The following is a 20,021-nucleotide window of genomic DNA, read 5'->3' as shown; positions in this document are numbered from 1 at the left end:
AGAAGTCATTTCGAGTGACTGGTCCTCAGTGTTGTGAGAACGATGACTGGTTAAAATTTTTGGTGGTTTCTTGTTCAGTCCATAGGCCTACAGCATGTGGCAAACCGGTGAGCATGTGGCTCTATTAGTATAGGAGATACCTGAAAACATATCACACTTTTCATCATAGTGCTTTTACCAATGCATAAAATGCATGGAGAAGTCATTTCGAATGACTGGTCCTCAGTGTTGTGAGAACGATGACTGGTTAAAATTTTTGGTGGTTTCTTGTTCAGTCCATAGGCCTACAGCATGTGGCAAACCGGTGAGCATGTGGCTCTATTAGTATAGGAGATACCTAAAAACATATCACACTTTTCATCATAGTGCTTTTACCAATGCATAAAATGCATGGAGAAGTCATTTCGAATGACTGGTCCTCAGTGTTGTGAGAACGATGACTGGTTAAAATTTTTGGTGGTTTCTTGTTCAGTCCATAGGCCTACAGCATGTGGCAAACCGGTGAGCATGTGGCTCTATTAGTATAGGAGATACCTGAAAACATATCACACTTTTCATCATAGTGCTTTTACCAATGCATAAAATGCATGGAGAAGTCATTTCGAATGACTGGTCCTCAGTGTTGTGAGAACGATGACTGGTTAAAATTTTTGGTGGTTTGTTGTTCAGTCCATAGGCCTACAGCATGTGGCAAACCGGTGAGCATGTGGCTCTATTAGTATAGGAGATACCTGAAAACATATCACACTTTTCATCATAGTGCTTTTACCAATGCATAAAATGCATGGAGAAGTCATTTCGAATGACTGGTCCTCAGTGTTGTGAGAACGATGACTGGTTAAAATTTTTGGTGGTTTCTTGTTCAGTCCATAGGCCTACAGCATGTGGCAAACCGGTGAGCATGTGGCTCTATTAGTATAGGAGATACCTGAAAACATATCACACTTTTCATCATAGTGCTTTTACCAATGCATAAAATGCATGGAGAAGTCATTTCGAATGACTGGTCCTCGGTGTTGTGAGAACGATGACAGGTTAAATTTTTTGGTGGTTTCTTGTTCAGTCCATAGGCCTACAGCATGTGGCAAACCGGTGAGCATGTGGCTCTATTAGTATAGGAGATACCTGAAAACATATCACACTTTTCATCATAGTGCTTTTACCAATGCATAAAATGCATGGAGAAGTCATTTCGAATGACTGGTCCTCAGTGTTGTGAGAACGATGACTGGTTAAAATTTTTGGTGGTTTCTTGTTCAGTCCATAGGCCTACAGCATGTGGCAAACCGGTGAGCATGTGGCTCTATTAGTATAGGAGATACCTGAAAACAAATCACACTTTTCATCATAGTGCTTTTACCAATGCATAAAATGCATGGAGAAGTCATTTCGAATGACTGGTCCTCAGTGTTGTGAGAACGATGACTGGTTAAAATTTTTGGTGGTTTCTTGTTCAGTCCATAGGCCTACAGCATGTGGCAAACCGGTGAGCATGTGGCTCTATTAGTATAGGAGATACCTGAAAACATATCACACTTTTCATCATAGTGCTTTTACCAATGCATAAAATGCATGGAGAAGTCATTTCGAATGACTGGTCCTCAGTGTTGTGAGAACGATGACTGGTTAAAATTGTTGGTGGTTTCTTGTTCAGTCCATAGGCCTACAGCATGTGGCAAACCGGTGAGCATGTGGCTCTATTAGTATAGGAGATACCTGAAAACATATCACACTTTTCATCATAGTGCTTTTACCAATGCATAAAATGCATGGAGAAGTCATTTCGAATGACTGGTCCTCAGTGTTGTGAGAACGATGACTGGTTAAAATTTTTGGTGGTTTCTTGTTCAGTCCATAGGCCTACAGCATGTGGCAAACCGGTGAGCATGTGGCTCTATTAGTATAGGAGATACCTGAAAACATATCACACTTTTCATCATAGTGCTTTTACCAATGCATAAAATGCATGGAGAAGTCATTTCGAATGACTGGTCCTCAGTGTTGTGAGAACAATGACTGGTTAAAATTTTTGGTGGTTTCTTGTTCAGTCCATAAGCCTACAGCATGTGGCAAACCGGTGAGCATGTGGCTCTATTAGTATAGGAGATACCTGAAAACATATCACACTTTTCATCATAGTGCTTTTACCAATGCATAAAATGCATGGAGAAGTCATTTCGAATGACTGGTCCTCAGTGTTGTGAGAACGATGACTGGTTAAAATTTTTGGTGGTTTCTTGTTCAGTCCATAGGCCTACAGCATGTGGCAAACCGGTGAGCATGTGGCTCTATTAGTATAGGAGATACCTGAAAACATATCACACTTTTCATCATAGTGCTTTTACCAATGCATAAAATGCATGGAGAAGTCATTTCGAATGACTGGTCCTCAGTGTTGTGAGAACGATGACTGGTTAAAATTTTTGGTGGTTTCTTGTTCAGTCCATAGGCCTACAGCATGTGGCAAACCGGTGAGCATGTGGCTCTATTAGTATAGGAGATACCTGAAAACATATCACACTTTTCATCATAGTGCTTTTACCAATGCATAAAATGCATGGAGAAGTCATTTCGAATGACTGGTCCTCAGTGTTGTGAGAACGATGACTGGTTAAAATTTTTGGTGGTTTCTTGTTCAGTCCATAGGCCTACAGCATGTGGCAAACCGGTGAGCATGTGGCTCTATTAGTATAGGAGATACCTGAAAACATATCACACTTTTCATCATAGTGCTTTTACCAATGCATAAAATGCATGGAGAAGTCATTTCGAATGACTGGTCCTCAGTGTTGTGAGAACGATGACTGGTTAAAATTTTTGGTGGTTTCTTGTTCAGTCCATAGGCCTACAGCATGTGGCAAACCGGTGAGCATGTGGCTCTATTAGTATAGGAGATACCTGAAAACATATCACACTTTTCATCATAGTGCTTTTACCAATGCATAAAATGCATGGAGAAGTCATTTCGAATGACTGGTCCTCAGTGTTGTGAGAACGATGACTGGTTAAAATTTTTGGTGGTTTCTTGTTCAGTCCATAGGCCTACAGCATGTGGCAAACCGGTGAGCATGTGGCTCTATTAGTATAGGAGATACCTGAAAACATATCACACTTTTCATCATAGTGCTTTTACCAATGCATAAAATGCATGGAGAAGTCATTTCGAATGACTGGTCCTCAGTGTTGTGAGAACGATGACTGGTTAAAATTTTTGGTGGTTTCTTGTTCAGTCCATAGGCCTACAGCATGTGGCAAACCGGTGAGCATGTAGCTCTATTAGTATAGGAGATACCTGAAAACAAATCACACTTTTCATCATAGTGCTTTTACCAATGCATAAAATGCATGGAGAAGTCATTTCGAATGACTGGTCCTCAGTGTTGTGAGAACGATGAGTGGTTAAAATTTTTGGTGGTTTCTTGTTCAGTCCATAGGCCTACAGCATGTGGCAAACCGGTGAGCATGTGGCTCTATTAGTATAGGAGATACCTGAAAACATATCACACTTTTCATCATAGTGCTTTTACCAATGCATAAAATGCATGGAGAAGTCATTTCGAATGACTGGTCCTCAGTGTTGTGAGAACGATGACTGGTTAAAATTTTTGGTGGTTTCTTGTTCAGTCCATAGGCCTACAGCATGTGGCAAACCGGTGAGCATGTGGCTCTATTAGTATAGGAGATACCTGAAAACATATCACACTTTTCATCATAGTGCTTTTACCAATGCATAAAATGCATGGAGAAGTCATTTCGAATGACTGGTCCTCAGTGTTGTGAGAACGATGACTGGTTAAAATTTTTGGTGGTTTCTTGTTCAGTCCATAGGCCTACAGCATGTGGCAAACCGGTGAGCATGTGGCTCTATTAGTATAGGAGATACCTGAAAACATATCACACTTTTCATCATAGTGCTTTTACCAATGCATAAAATGCATGGAGAAGTCATTTCGAATGACTGGTCCTCAGTGTTGTGAGAACAATGACTGGTTAAAATTTTTGGTGGTTTCTTGTTCAGTCCATAAGCCTACAGCATGTGGCAAACCGGTGAGCATGTGGCTCTATTAGTATAGGAGATACCTGAAAACATATCACACTTTTCATCATAGTGCTTTTACCAATGCATAAAATGCATGGAGAAGTCATTTCGAATGACTGGTCCTCAGTGTTGTGAGAACAATGACTGGTTAAAATTTTTGGTGGTTTCTTGTTCAGTCCATAGGCCTACAGCATGTGGCAAACCGGTGAGCATGTGGCTCTATTAGTATAGGAGATACCTGAAAACATATCACACTTTTCATCATAGTGCTTTTACCAATGCATAAAATGCATGGAGAAGTCATTTCGAATGACTGGTCCTCAGTGTTGTGAGAACGATGACTGGTTAAAATTTTTGGTGGTTTCTTGTTCAGTCCATAGGCCTACAGCATGTGGCAAACCGGTGAGCATGTGGCTCTATTAGTATAGGAGATACCTGAAAACATATCACACTTTTCATCATAGTGCTTTTACCAATGCATAAAATGCATGGAGAAGTCATTTCGAATGACTGGTCCTCAGTGTTGTGAGAACGATGACTGGTTAAAATTTTTGGTGGTTTCTTGTTCAGTCCATAGGCCTACAGCATGTGGCAAACCGGTGAGCATGTGGCTCTGTTAGTATAGGAGATACCTGAAAACATATCACACTTTTCATCATAGTGCTTTCACCAATGCATAAAATGCATGGAGAAGTCATTTCGAATGACTGGTCCTCAGTGTTGTGAGAACAATGACTGGTTAAAATTTTTGGTGGTTTCTTGTTCAGTCCATAGGCCTACAGCATGTGGCAAACCGGTGAGCATGTGGCTCTATTAGTATAGGAGATACCTGAAAACATATCACACTTTACATCATAGTGCTTTTACCAATGCATAAAATGCATGGAGAAGTCATTTCGAATGACTGGTCCTCAGTGTTGTGAGAACGATGACTGGTTAAAATTTTTGGTGGTTTCTTGTTCAGTCCATAGGCCTACAGCATGTGGCAAACCGGTGAGCATGTGGCTCTATTAGTATAGGAGATACCTGAAAACATATCACACTTTTCATCATAGTGCTTTTACCAATGCATAAAATGCATGGAGAAGTCATTTCGAATGACTGGTCCTCAGTGTTGTGAGAACGATGACTGGTTAAAATTTTTGGTGGTTTCTTGTTCAGTCCATAGGCCTACAGCATGTGGAAAACCGGTGAGCATGTGGCTCTATTAGTATAGGAGATACCTGAAAACATATCACACTTTTCATCATAGTGCTTTTACCAATGCATAAAATGCATGGAGAAGTCATTTCGAATGACTGGTCCTCAGTGTTGTGAGAACGATGACTGGTTAAAATTTTTGGTGGTTTCTTGTTCAGTCCATAGGCCTACAGCATGTGGCAAACCGGTGAGCATGTGGCTCTATTAGTATAGGAGATACCTGAAAACATATCACACTTTACATCATAGTGCTTTTACCAATGCATAAAATGCATGGAGAAGTCATTTCGAATGACTGGTCCTCAGTGTTGTGAGAACGATGACTGGTTAAAATTTTTGGTGGTTTCTTGTTCAGTCCATAGGCCTACAACATGTGGCAAACCGGTGAGCATGTTGCTCTATTAGTATAGGAGATACCTGAAAACATATCACACTTTTCATCATAGTGCTTTTACCAATGCATAAAATGCATGGAGAAGTCATTTCGAATGACTGGTCCTCAGTGTTGTGAGAACGATGACTGGTTAAAATTGTTGGTGGTTTCTTGTTCAGTCCATAGGCCTACAGCATGTGGCAAACCGGTGAGCATGTGGCTCTATTAGTATAGGAGATACCTGAAAACATATCACACTTTTCATCAGAGTGCTTTTACCAATGCATAAAATGCATGGAGAAGTCATTTCGAATGACTGGTCCTCAGTGTTGTGAGAACGATGACTGGTTAAAATTTTTGGTGGTTTCTTGTTCAGTCCATAAGCCTACAGCATGTGGCAAACCGGTGAGCATGTGGCTCTATTAGTATAGGAGATACCTGAAAACATATCACACTTTTCATCATAGTGCTTTTACCAATGCATAAAATGCATGGAGAAGTCATTTCGAATGACTGGTCCTCAGTGTTGTGAGAACGATGACTGGTTAAAATTTTTGGTGGTTTCTTGTTCAGTCCATAGGCCTACAGCATGTGGCAAACCGGTGAGCATGTGGCTCTATTAGTATAGGAGATACCTGAAAACATATCACACTTTTCATCATAGTGCTTTTACCAATGCATAAAATGCATGGAGAAGTCATTTCGAATGACTGGTCCTCAGTGTTGTGAGAACGATGACTGGTTAAAATTTTTGGTGGTTTCTTGTTCAGTCCATAGGCCTACAGCATGTGGCAAACCGGTGAGCATGTGGCTCTATTAGTATAGGAGATACCTGAAAACATATCACACTTTTCATCATAGTGCTTTTACCAATGCATAAAATGCATGGAGAAGTCATTTCGAATGACTGGTCCTCAGTGTTGTGAGAACGATGACTGGTTAAAATTTTTGGTGGTTTCTTGTTCAGTCCATAGGCCTACAGCATGTGGCAAACCGGTGAGCATGTGGCTCTATTAGTATAGGAGATACCTGAAAACATATCACACTTTTCATCATAGTGCTTTTACCAATGCATAAAATGCATGGAGAAGTCATTTCGAATGACTGGTCCTCAGTGTTGTGAGAACGATGACTGGTTAAAATTTTTGGTGGTTTCTTGTTCAGTCCATAGGCCTACAGCATGTGGCAAACCGGTGAGCATGTGGCTCTATTAGTATAGGAGATACCTGAAAACATATCACACTTTTCATCATAGTGCTTTTACCAATGCATAAAATGCATGGAGAAGTCATTTCGTATGACTGGTCCTCAGTGTTGTGAGAACGATGACTGGTTAAAATTTTTGGTGGTTTCTTGTTCAGTCCATAGGCCTACAGCATGTGGCAAACCGGTGAGCATGTGGCTCTATTAGTATAGGAGATACCTGAAAACATATCACACTTTTCATCATAGTGCTTTTACCAATGCATAAAATGCATGGAGAAGTCATTTCGCTTTCAAAATATTTATTGGGTTTTAACTTTAACAGGTAAGGGTAAGAGGGGGAGGGGAAGAGGGGAAAGAGGGGGGGGAAGGAATGAAGGTAGGAAAGGAACATCCCCCTGACATAGGGGGAGGAATAGGCAATCGTACAGTTGAGTAAAATAAACACAGTAAAATAACAAGCATTGCATACAAATACATTAGCCATAGACGTTTGATGTGTCGTTAAGTAAGTAATTGATATTGTAGTGGTTAACTGGTAGACATTAGAGTATGAAAGCCTAATGTGAATTTGCTTATTGTATGGTGTGTATTGTTTTATAACAGGGAACATCTAAGATGAACCTGTGACTATGTGGGCGAAAGAATATTTGGCTCAGGATTAAGGCTGATCATTGGGAATTAAGACCCCTATTGGATGTAACAGTGCTGTGTAGGTAGGAGAAGAAGTATGAAGGGTAGACTACATTTTATTCAGAAATATTGTAAGCTTTAACAAGTTTAAGGACATGTTGGCTGGACATTCACGGAGGGCTTAGGCCGTGGTGTTGTAGAAAGGATAGGCCTTCCACTGGGTTTGTAATATGGACACTACCCGACAAAAGTTTTATTGTGAGAGTGGAGGAGGGGGACCATGAGTATGAAAAGTGTGCCCTTCGTAGTTCTTGTGTAATGTGTGCAAAGTCTCTGCGTTTTTTCAGGGTGGCTCTGGATAAGTCCCTGAAGAACGAAAGTTGACCAAATGAAGAAAGCTGGAAGTTCTTGTCGGAGGGGAGATCAAATAGTTTGCTCCTGATCAATGCTGGGAAAAAGGAGACAATGATGTCTCTTGGTACGCCCTGTGGGAGAAACGCAGGTCTTTTGATTCGAAAGGCTTTTTCGATAATGTTCGGTTCGTTGGCCTCAGGTATGAATTTGTGGATCATTTTGAGAATATAGTTCTTTAGCTGTGGCAGTTTAATAGATTCAGGGACTCCTCTTATTTTTACATTATTTCTCCTTCTGTGGTCCTCGAGGTTCGCTATGTTACTTTTTAGGGTGTCTAAGTCTTTTTGAAGAGTGTCAATTTTAGTTTCCAGTATAGAGGGAGACCTTGATCTGGCTGAGTATGTGAGATCCGTGCTCCTGTATGAAGGATCCTCTTCGCTGGTGTCGGATAGACATTCAGATGGTAGATATGAGTCGCGAATGGGCAATGTGCAGTCACTTTGGGAGGAACTAGAGGAGGAGGCCGATGAGTAGGAGCCGATGCTCTCTGCTATAGATGACAGTGCGTCTCTTACATAAGACTCAGTCGCTGTCTCTGAACCCTCTGGGTCTGTGATGGGTGATTTAAAGGAGAAAAGTTGTTTGAAGTCCATACGTTGTTCCACAAAAGCTTCCCTTAGCATTTCACGGAGTTGTTCCAGTACTTGGTCAAAGTCTCTTTTGAGAAGAGGTTTTTTGGTTGTTGTTGTCACCGTTGAACCAATTAGTGGACATGGTGTATTTAGAGTGAAGTCTTCCCTCTCTTGGTCTAGTTGCTCACAGTGGAATGGAGGTTTTGTCTGTGAGTGTGGTCTGGTCTGTGGAGTAAATGGAGGGGCATCGTGCCTTAATGTATGAGTTACACTTTCATTTTTGGTGTTGTGGAAAACTGGGTAGCTGTGGTCAGAGGGCGGAGTTGGGGGAGGAGTCTCGTCCTGTCTACTTCTCCCCCGTCCAGGTGATCTCCCCTGTGCCCCATTGCGCCCATACTCGGACTCTTCCAGCAAGTGAGTGGTTAAAGGTTCTGTATCTCTTAGTGCTGCGGACCGGGCTGATGTGTTAATTGGAGCCGAGACACTGTCTCTGGCTCCCGGCGTATTTTCGCGGCCGGCCGTGGGCGGAGTGGTGGGCGGAGCCTCGGCGTTCACTCCATGTTTCTGTCCCGCTTGTTTGTATGGAGCCGCGGCTCTGTGCCCTCTCCCCGCGGCCGCTCCCAGCTGTGTGGTTGCGGCCAGAGGCTTCGGGGACTTCGGGGCGGCGAGCGCGGGTGAAGGGACTGAAGCCGCAGTGGGTCTTCTTGTCGTTGGAGCCGGATCGCCGCGAGCGGTAGGCGGGGTTATGGGCGGGGCCGCGGCGTCTCGCTTACCTCCCGTCCTCGCCGGTGTATGCAGCGTCGCGGCTCGCGGTGAGGTCTCTGCCGCTGTGCCAGCTCGGGAGAGCTGGGTGCCGGGTCCCAAGTGTCTCCGGGTGGGACTCACCCCTTGCGTAAGTCCTTGTGTGAGTCTCCCCGGTATATTCACCGCGGCGCCGCCATTTTTTCTGATCTCGGCCGCAGATTTGGTATGCAATGTAGGCGGAGTCCAGGGCGGTGTTAAGGCTTCTTCTCCGTACCTCGGCTCCGATGGCTTAGGAAAGGCCGCGGCTTCAGGCCTGTGAACGGAGGAAGCTCCGGGCTGAGTAGCGGCAGTCCTGGAAGCCGCGGTTTTCAGTGCGGGTGTCACAGCGGGTCTCCCAAGTGGTCCTCCATTGTCTGGGTCCTGGTTGAAGCCTGAGGGCTTAATTGGAAGTGATTTTCTGGGCCTCTGAGTGTGCGGGCCTGCAGGAAGGCCGCAGCTGGAGCTTAGATGACCTTTTGTTGGATTTACCATCGTTAAAGATGCTCTGCAAGCGTTCGGTTCTGTTCTTGGTAGCTTTAGACACGTTTAGGTGGAGTTTCGTCCCCAAATGTAAGCTATTAGTAGCTAATTATACAGGGTTTAGCAGGAGCTACCCAGACACAGGTCTGCTCCCTAGCCCGTGCAAGCCACGCCCCCGGAGAAGTCATTTCGAATGACTGGTCCTCAGTGTTGTGAGAACGATGACTGGTTAAAATTTTTGGTGGTTTCTTGTTCAGTCCATAGGCCTACAGCATGTGGCAAACCGGTGAGCATGTGGCTCTATTAGTATAGGAGATACCTGAAAACATATCACACTTTTCATCATAGTGCTTTTACCAATGCATAAAATGCATGGAGAAGTCATTTCGAATGACTGGTCCTCAGTGTTGTGAGAACGATGACTGGTTAAAATTTTTGGTGGTTTCTTGTTCAGTCCATAGGCCTACAGCATGTGGCAAACCGGTGAGCATGTGGCTCTATTAGTATAGGAGATACCTGAAAACATATCACACTTTTCATCATAGTGCTTTTACCAATGCATAAAATGCATGGAGAAGTCATTTCGAATGACTGGTCCTCAGTGTTGTGAGAACGATGACTGGTTAAAATTTTTGGTGGTTTCTTGTTCAGTCCATAGGCCTACAGCATGTGGCAAACCGGTGAGCATGTGGCTCTATTAGTATAGGAGATACCTGAAAACATATCACACTTTTCATCATAGTGCTTTTACCAATGCATAAAATGCATGGAGAAGTCATTTCGAATGACTGGTCCTCAGTGTTGTGAGAACGATGACTGGTTACAATTTTTGGTGGTTTCTTGTTCAGTCCATAGGCCTACAGCATGTGGCAAACCGGTGAGCATGTGGCTCTATTAGTATAGGAGATACCTGAAAACATATCACACTTTTCATCATAGTGCTTTTACCAATGCATAAAATGCATGGAGAAGTCATTTCGAATGACTGGTCCTCAGTGTTGTGAGAACGATGACTGGTTAAAATTTTTGGTGGTTTCTTGTTCAGTCCATAGGCCTACAGCATGTGGCAAACCGGTGAGCATGTGGCTCTATTAGTATTGGAGATACCTGAAAACATATCACACTTTTCATCATAGTGCTTTTACCAATGCATAAAATGCATGGAGAAGTCATTTCGAATGACTGGTCCTCAGTGTTGTGAGAACGATGACTGGTTAAAATTTTTGGTGGTTTCTTGTTCAGTCCATAGGCCTACAGCATGTGGCAAACCGGTGAGCATGTGGCTCTATTAGTATAGGAGATACCTGAAAACATATCACACTTTTCATCATAGTGCTTTTACCAATGCATAAAATGCATGGAGAAGTCATTTCGAATGACTGGTCCTCAGTGTTGTGAGAACGATGACTGGTTAAAATTTTTGGTGGTTTCTTGTTCAGTCCATAGGCCTACAGCATGTGGCAAACCGGTGAGCATGTGGCTCTATTAGTATAGGAGATACCTGAAAACATATCACACTTTTCATCATAGTGCTTTTACCAATGCATAAAATGCATGGAGAAGTCATTTCGAATGACTGGTCCTCAGTGTTGTGAGAACGATGACTGGTTAAAATTTTTGGTGGTTTCTTGTTCAGTCCATAGGCCTACAGCATGTGGCAAACCGGTGAGCATGTGGCTCTATTAGTATAGGAGATACCTGAAAACATATCACACTTTTCATCATAGTGCTTTTACCAATGCATAAAATGCATGGAGAAGTCATTTCGAATTACTGGTCCTCAGTGTTGTGAGAACGATGACTGGTTAAAATTTTTGGTGGTTTTTTGTTCAGTCCATAGGCCTACAGCATGTGGCAAACCGGTGAGCATGTGGCTCTATTAGTATAGGAGATACCTGAAAACATATCACACTTTTCATCATAGTGCTTTTACCAATGCATAAAATGCATGGAGAAGTCATTTCGAATGACTGGTCCTCAGTGTTGTGAGAACGATGACTGGTTAAAATTGTTGGTGGTTTCTTGTTCAATCCATAGGCCTACAGCATGTGGCAAACCGGTGAGCATGTGGCTCTATTAGTATAGGAGATACCTGAAAACATATCACACTTTTCATCATAGTGCTTTTACCAATGCATAAAATGCATGGAGAAGTCATTTCGAATGACTGGTCCTCAGTGTTGTGAGAACGATGACTGGTTAAAATTTTTGGTGGTTTCTTGTTCAGTCCATAGGCCTACAGCATGTGGCAAACCGGTGAGCATGTGGCTCTATTAGTATAGGAGATACCTGAAAACATATCACATTTTTCATCATAGTGCTTTTACCAATGCATAAAATGCATGGAGAAGTCATTTCGAATGACTCGTCCTCAGTGTTGTGAGAACGATGACTGGTTAAAATTTTTGGTGGTTTCTTGTTCAGTCCATAGGCCTACAGCATGTGGCAAACCGGTGAGCATGTGGCTCTATTAGTATAGGAGATACCGGAAAACATATCACACTTTTCATCATAGTGCTTTTACCAATGCATAAAATGCATGGAGAAGTCATTTCGAATGACTGGTCCTCAGTGTTGTGAGAACGATGACTGGTTAAAATTTTTGGTGGTTTCTTGTTCAGTCCATAGGCCTACAGCATGTGGCAAACCGGTGAGCATGTGGCTCTATTAGTATAGGAGATACCTGAAAACATATCACACTTTTCATCATAGTGCTTTTACCAATGCATAAAATGCATGGAGAAGTCATTTCGAATGACTGGTCCTCAGTGTTGTGAGAACGATGACTGGTTAAAATTTTTGGTGGTTTCTTGTTCAGTCCATAGGCCTACAGCATGTGGCAAACCGGTGAGCATGTGGCTCTATTAGTATAGGAGATACCTGAAAACAAATCACACTTTTCATCATAGTGCTTTTACCAATGCATAAAATGCATGGAGAAGTCATTTCGAATGACTGGTCCTCAGTGTTGTGAGAACGATGAGTGGTTAAAATTTTTGGTGGTTTCTTGTTCAGTCCATAGGCCTACAGCATGTGGCAAACCGGTGAGCATGTGGCTCTATTAGTATAGGAGATACCTGAAAACATATCACACTTTTCATCATAGTGCTTTTACCAATGCATAAAATGCATGGAGAAGTCATTTCGAATGACTGGTCCTCAGTGTTGTGAGAACGATGACTGGTTAAAATTTTTGGTGGTTTCTTGTTCAGTCCATAGGCCTACAGCATGTGGCAAACCGGTGAGCATGTGGCTCTATTAGTATAGGAGATACCTGAAAACATATCACACTTTTCATCATAGTGCTTTTACCAATGCATAAAATGCATGGAGAAGTCATTTCGAATGACTGGTCCTCAGTGTTGTGAGAACGATGACTGGTTAAAATTTTTGGTGGTTTCTTGTTCAGTCCATAGGCCTACAGCATGTGGCAAACCGGTGAGCATGTGGCTCTATTAGTATAGGAGATACCTGAAAACATATCACACTTTTCATCATAGTGCTTTTACCAATGCATAAAATGCATGGAGAAGTCATTTCGAATGACTGGTCCTCAGTGTTGTGAGAACGATGACTGGTTAAAATTTTTGGTGGTTTCTTGTTCAGTCCATAGGCCTACAGCATGTGGCAAACCGGTGAGCATGTGGCTCTATTAGTATAGGAGATACCTGAAAACATATCACACTTTTCATCATAGTGCTTTTACCAATGCATAAAATGCATGGAGAAGTCATTTCGAATGACTGGTCCTCAGTGTTGTGAGAACGATGACTGGTTAAAATTTTTGGTGGTTTCTTGTTCAGTCCATAGGCCTACAGCATGTGGCAAACCGGTGAGCATGTGGCTCTGTTAGTATAGGAGATACCTGAAAACATATCACACTTTTCATCATAGTGCTTTCACCAATGCATAAAATGCATGGAGAAGTCATTTCGAATGACTGGTCCTCAGTGTTGTGAGAACAATGACTGGTTAAAATTTTTGGTGGTTTCTTGTTCAGTCCATAGGCCTACAGCATGTGGCAAACCGGTGAGCATGTGGCTCTATTAGTATAGGAGATACCTGAAAACATATCACACTTTACATCATAGTGCTTTTACCAATGCATAAAATGCATGGAGAAGTCATTTCGAATGACTGGTCCTCAGTGTTGTGAGAACGATGACTGGTTAAAATTTTTGGTGGTTTCTTGTTCAGTCCATAGGCCTACAGCATGTGGCAAACCGGTGAGCATGTGGCTCTATTAGTATAGGAGATACCTGAAAACATATCACACTTTTCATCATAGTGCTTTTACCAATGCATAAAATGCATGGAGAAGTCATTTCGAATGACTGGTCCTCAGTGTTGTGAGAACGATGACTGGTTAAAATTTTTGGTGGTTTCTTGTTCAGTCCATAGGCCTACAGCATGTGGAAAACCGGTGAGCATGTGGCTCTATTAGTATAGGAGATACCTGAAAACATATCACACTTTTCATCATAGTGCTTTTACCAATGCATAAAATGCATGGAGAAGTCATTTCGAATGACTGGTCCTCAGTGTTGTGAGAACGATGACTGGTTAAAATTTTTGGTGGTTTCTTGTTCAGTCCATAGGCCTACAGCATGTGGCAAACCGGTGAGCATGTGGCTCCATTAGTATAGGAGATACCTGAAAACATATCACACTTTACATCATAGTGCTTTTACCAATGCATAAAATGCATGGAGAAGTCATTTCGAATGACTGGTCCTCAGTGTTGTGAGAACGATGACTGGTTAAAATTTTTGGTGGTTTCTTGTTCAGTCCATAGGCCTACAACATGTGGCAAACCGGTGAGCATGTTGCTCTATTAGTATAGGAGATACCTGAAAACATATCACACTTTTCATCATAGTGCTTTTACCAATGCATAAAATGCATGGAGAAGTCATTTCGAATGACTGGTCCTCAGTGTTGTGAGAACGATGACTGGTTAAAATTGTTGGTGGTTTCTTGTTCAGTCCATAGGCCTACAGCATGTGGCAAACCGGTGAGCATGTGGCTCTATTAGTATAGGAGATACCTGAAAACATATCACACTTTTCATCATAGTGCTTTTACCAATGCATAAAATGCATGGAGAAGTCATTTCGAATGACTGGTCCTCAGTGTTGTGAGAACGATGACTGGTTAAAATTTTTGGTGGTTTCTTGTTCAGTCCATAAGCCTACAGCATGTGGCAAACCGGTGAGCATGTGGCTCTATTAGTATAGGAGATACCTGAAAACATATCACACTTTTCATCATAGTGCTTTTACCAATGCATAAAATGCATGGAGAAGTCATTTCGAATGACTGGTCCTCAGTGTTGTGAGAACGATGACTGGTTAAAATTTTTGGTGGTTTCTTGTTCAGTCCATAGGCCTACAGCATGTGGCAAACCGGTGAGCATGTGGCTCTATTAGTATAGGAGATACCTGAAAACATATCACACTTTTCATCATAGTGCTTTTACCAATGCATAAAATGCATGGAGAAGTCATTTCGAATGACTGGTCCTCAGTGTTGTGAGAACGATGACTGGTTAAAATTTTTGGTGGTTTCTTGTTCAGTCCATAGGCCTACAGCATGTGGCAAACCGGTGAGCATGTGGCTCTATTAGTATAGGAGATACCTGAAAACATATCACACTTTTCATCATAGTGCTTTTACCAATGCATAAAATGCATGGAGAAGTCATTTCGAATGACTGGTCCTCAGTGTTGTGAGAACGATGACTGGTTAAAATTTTTGGTGGTTTCTTGTTCAGTCCATAGGCCTACAGCATGTGGCAAACCGGTGAGCATGTGGCTCTATTAGTATAGGAGATACCTGAAAACATATCACACTTTTCATCATAGTGCTTTTACCAATGCATAAAATGCATGGAGAAGTCATTTCGAATTACTGGTCCTCAGTGTTGTGAGAACGATGACTGGTTAAAATTTTTGGTGGTTTTTTGTTCAGTCCATAGGCCTACAGCATGTGGCAAACCGGTGAGCATGTGGCTCTATTAGTATAGGAGATACCTGAAAACATATCACACTTTTCATCATAGTGCTTTTACCAATGCATAAAATGCATGGAGAAGTCATTTCGAATGACTGGTCCTCAGTGTTGTGAGAACGATGACTGGTTAAAATTGTTGGTGGTTTCTTGTTCAATCCATAGGCCTACAGCATGTGGCAAACCGGTGAGCATGTGGCTCTATTAGTATAGGAGATACCTGAAAACATATCACACTTTTCATCATAGTGCTTTTACCAATGCATAAAATGCATGGAGAAGTCATTTCGAATGACTGGTCCTCAGTGTTGTGAGAACGATGACTGGTTAAAATTTTTGGTGGTTTCTTGTTCAGTCCATAGGCCTACAGCATGTGGCAAACCGGTGAGCATGTGGCTCTATTAGTATAGGAGATACCTGAAAACATATCACATTTTTCATCATAGTGCTTTTACCAATGCATAAAATGCATGGAGAAGTCATTTCGAATGACTCGTCCTCAGTGTTGTGAGAACGATGACTGGTTAAAATTTTTGGTGGTTTCTTGTTCAGTCCATAGGCCTACAGCATGTGGCAAACCGGTGAGCATGTGGCTCTATTAGTATAGGAGATACCTGAAAACATATCACACTTTTCATCATAGTGCTTTTACCAATGCATAAAATGCATGGAGAAGTCATTTCGAATGACTGGTCCTCAGTGTTGTGAGAACGATGACTGGTTAAAATTTTTGGTGGTTTCTTGTTCAGTCCATAGGCCTACAGCATGTGGCAAACCGGTGAGCATGTGGCTCTATTAGTATAGGAGATACCTGAAAACATATCACACTTTTCATCATAGTGCTTTTACCAATGCATAAAATGCATGGAGAAGTCATTTCGAATGACTGGTCCTCAGTGTTGTGAGAACGATGACTGGTTAAAATTTTTGGTGGTTTCTTGTTCAGTCCATAGGCCTACAGCATGTGGCAAACCGGTGAGCATGTGGCTCTATTAGTATAGGAGATACCTGAAAACAAATCACACTTTTCATCATAGTGCTTTTACCAATGCATAAAATGCATGGAGAAGTCATTTCGAATGACTGGTCCTCAGTGTTGTGAGAACGATGAGTGGTTAAAATTTTTGGTGGTTTCTTGTTCAGTCCATAGGCCTACAGCATGTGGCAAACCGGTGAGCATGTGGCTCTATTAGTATAGGAGATACCTGAAAACATATCACACTTTTCATCATAGTGCTTTTACCAATGCATAAAATGCATGGAGAAGTCATTTCGAATGACTGGTCCTCAGTGTTGTGAGAACGATGACTGGTTAAAATTTTTGGTGGTTTCTTGTTCAGTCCATAGGCCTACAGCATGTGGCAAACCGGTGAGCATGTGGCTCTATTAGTATAGGAGATACCTGAAAACATATCACACTTTTCATCATAGTGCTTTTACCAATGCATAAAATGCATGGAGAAGTCATTTCGAATTACTGGTCCTCAGTGTTGTGAGAACGATGACTGGTTAAAATTTTTGGTGGTTTTTTGTTCAGTCCATAGGCCTACAGCATGTGGCAAACCGGTGAGCATGTGGCTCTATTAGTATAGGAGATACCTGAAAACATATCACACTTTTCATCATAGTGCTTTTACCAATGCATAAAATGCATGGAGAAGTCATTTCGAATGACTGGTCCTCAGTGTTGTGAGAACGATGACTGGTTAAAATTGTTGGTGGTTTCTTGTTCAATCCATAGGCCTACAGCATGTGGCAATCCGGTGAGCATGTGGCTCTATTAGTATAGGAGATACCTGAAAACATATCACACTTTTCATCATAGTGCTTTTACCAATGCATAAAATGCATGGAGAAGTCATTTCGAATGACTGGTCCTCAGTGTTGTGAGAACGATGACTGGTTAAAATTTTTGGTGGTTTCTTGTTCAGTCCATAGGCCTACAGCATGTGGCAAACCGGTGAGCATGTGGCTCTATTAGTATAGGAGATACCTGAAAACATATCACATTTTTCATCATAGTGCTTTTACCAATGCATAAAATGCATGGAGAAGTCATTTCGAATGACTCGTCCTCAGTGTTGTGAGAACGATGACTGGTTAAAATTTTTGGTGGTTTCTTGTTCAGTCCATAGGCCTACAGCATGTGGCAAACCGGTGAGCATGTGGCTCTATTAGTATAGGAGATACCTGAAAACATATCACACTTTTCATCATAGTGCTTTTACCAATGCATAAAATGCATGGAGAAGTCATTTCGAATGACTGGTCCTCAGTGTTGTGAGAACGATGACTGGTTAAAATTTTTGGTGGTTTCTTGTTCAGTCCATAGGCCTACAGCATGTGGCAAACCGGTGAGCATGTGGCTCTATTAGTATAGGAGATACCTGAAAACATATCACACTTTTCATCATAGTGCTTTTACCAATGCATAAAATGCATGGAGAAGTCATTTCGAATGACTGGTCCTCAGTGTTGTGAGAACGATGACTGGTTAAAATTTTTGGTGGTTTCTTGTTCAGTCCATAGGCCTACAGCATGTGGCAAACCGGTGAGCATGTGGCTCTATTAGTATAGGAGATACCTGAAAACAAATCACACTTTTCATCATAGTGCTTTTACCAATGCATAAAATGCATGGAGAAGTCATTTCGAATGACTGGTCCTCAGTGTTGTGAGAACGATGAGTGGTTAAAATTTTTGGTGGTTTCTTGTTCAGTCCATAGGCCTACAGCATGTGGCAAACCGGTGAGCATGTGGCTCTATTAGTATAGGAGATACCTGAAAACATATCACACTTTTCATCATAGTGCTTTTACCAATGCATAAAATGCATGGAGAAGTCATTTCGAATGACTGGTCCTCAGTGTTGTGAGAACGATGACTGGTTAAAATTTTTGGTGGTTTCTTGTTCAGTCCATAGGCCTACAGCATGTGGCAAACCGGTGAGCATGTGGCTCTATTAGTATAGGAGATACCTGAAAACATATCACACTTTTCATCATAGTGCTTTTACCAATGCATAAAATGCATGGAGAAGTCATTTCGAATGACTGGTCCTCAGTGTTGTGAGAACGATGACTGGTTAAAATTTTTGGTGGTTTCTTGTTCAGTCCATAGGCCTACAGCATGTGGCAAACCGGTGAGCATGTGGCTCTATTAGTATAGGAGATACCTGAAAACATATCACACTTTTCATCATAGTGCTTTTACCAATGCATAAAATGCATGGAGAAGTCATTTCGAATGACTGGTCCTCAGTGTTGTGAGAACGATGACTGGTTAAAATTTTTGGTGGTTTCTTGTTCAGTCCATAGGCCTACAGCATGTGGCAAACCGGTGAGCATGTGGCTCTATTAGTATAGGAGATACCTGAAAACATATCACACTTTTCATCATAGTGCTTTTACCAATGCATAAAATGCATGGAGAAGTCATTTCGAATGACTGGTCCTCAGTGTTGTGAGAACGATGACTGGTTAAAATTTTTGGTGGTTTCTTGTTCAGTCCATAGGCCTACAGCATGTGGCAAACCGGTGAGCATGTGGCTCTGTTAGTATAGGAGATACCTGAAAACATATCACACTTTTCATCATAGTGCTTTCACCAATGCATAAAATGCATGGAGAAGTCATTTCGAATGACTGGTCCTCAGTGTTGTGAGAACAATGACTGGTTAAAATTTTTGGTGGTTTCTTGTTCAGTCCATAGGCCTACAGCATGTGGCAAACCGGTGAGCATGTGGCTCTATTAGTATAGGAGATACCTGAAAACATATCACACTTTACATCATAGTGCTTTTACCAATGCATAAAATGCATGGAGAAGTCATTTCGAATGACTGGTCCTCAGTGTTGTGAGAACGATGACTGGTTAAAATTTTTGGTGGTTTCTTGTTCAGTCCATAGGCCTACAGCATGTGGCAAACCGGTGAGCATGTGGCTCTATTAGTATAGGAGATACCTGAAAACATATCACACTTTTCATCATAGTGCTTTTACCAATGCATAAAATGCATGGAGAAGTCATTTCGAATGACTGGTCCTCAGTGTTGTGAGAACGATGACTGGTTAAAATTTTTGGTGGTTTCTTGTTCAGTCCATAGGCCTACAGCATGTGGAAAACCGGTGAGCATGTGGCTCTATTAGTATAGGAGATACCTGAAAACATATCACACTTTTCATCATAGTGCTTTTACCAATGCATAAAATGCATGGAGAAGTCATTTCGAATGACTGGTCCTCAGTGTTGTGAGAACGATGACTGGTTAAAATTTTTGGTGGTTTCTTGTTCAGTCCATAGGCCTACAGCATGT

The sequence above is a fragment of the Ranitomeya imitator genome, chromosome 6 (assembly GCF_032444005.1).
Source record: "Ranitomeya imitator isolate aRanImi1 chromosome 6, aRanImi1.pri, whole genome shotgun sequence".
Classification (NCBI taxonomy): Eukaryota; Metazoa; Chordata; class Amphibia; order Anura; family Dendrobatidae; genus Ranitomeya; species Ranitomeya imitator.
The sequence above is the reverse complement of the archived record's forward strand: the minus strand, read 5'-3'. Positions refer to the sequence as shown.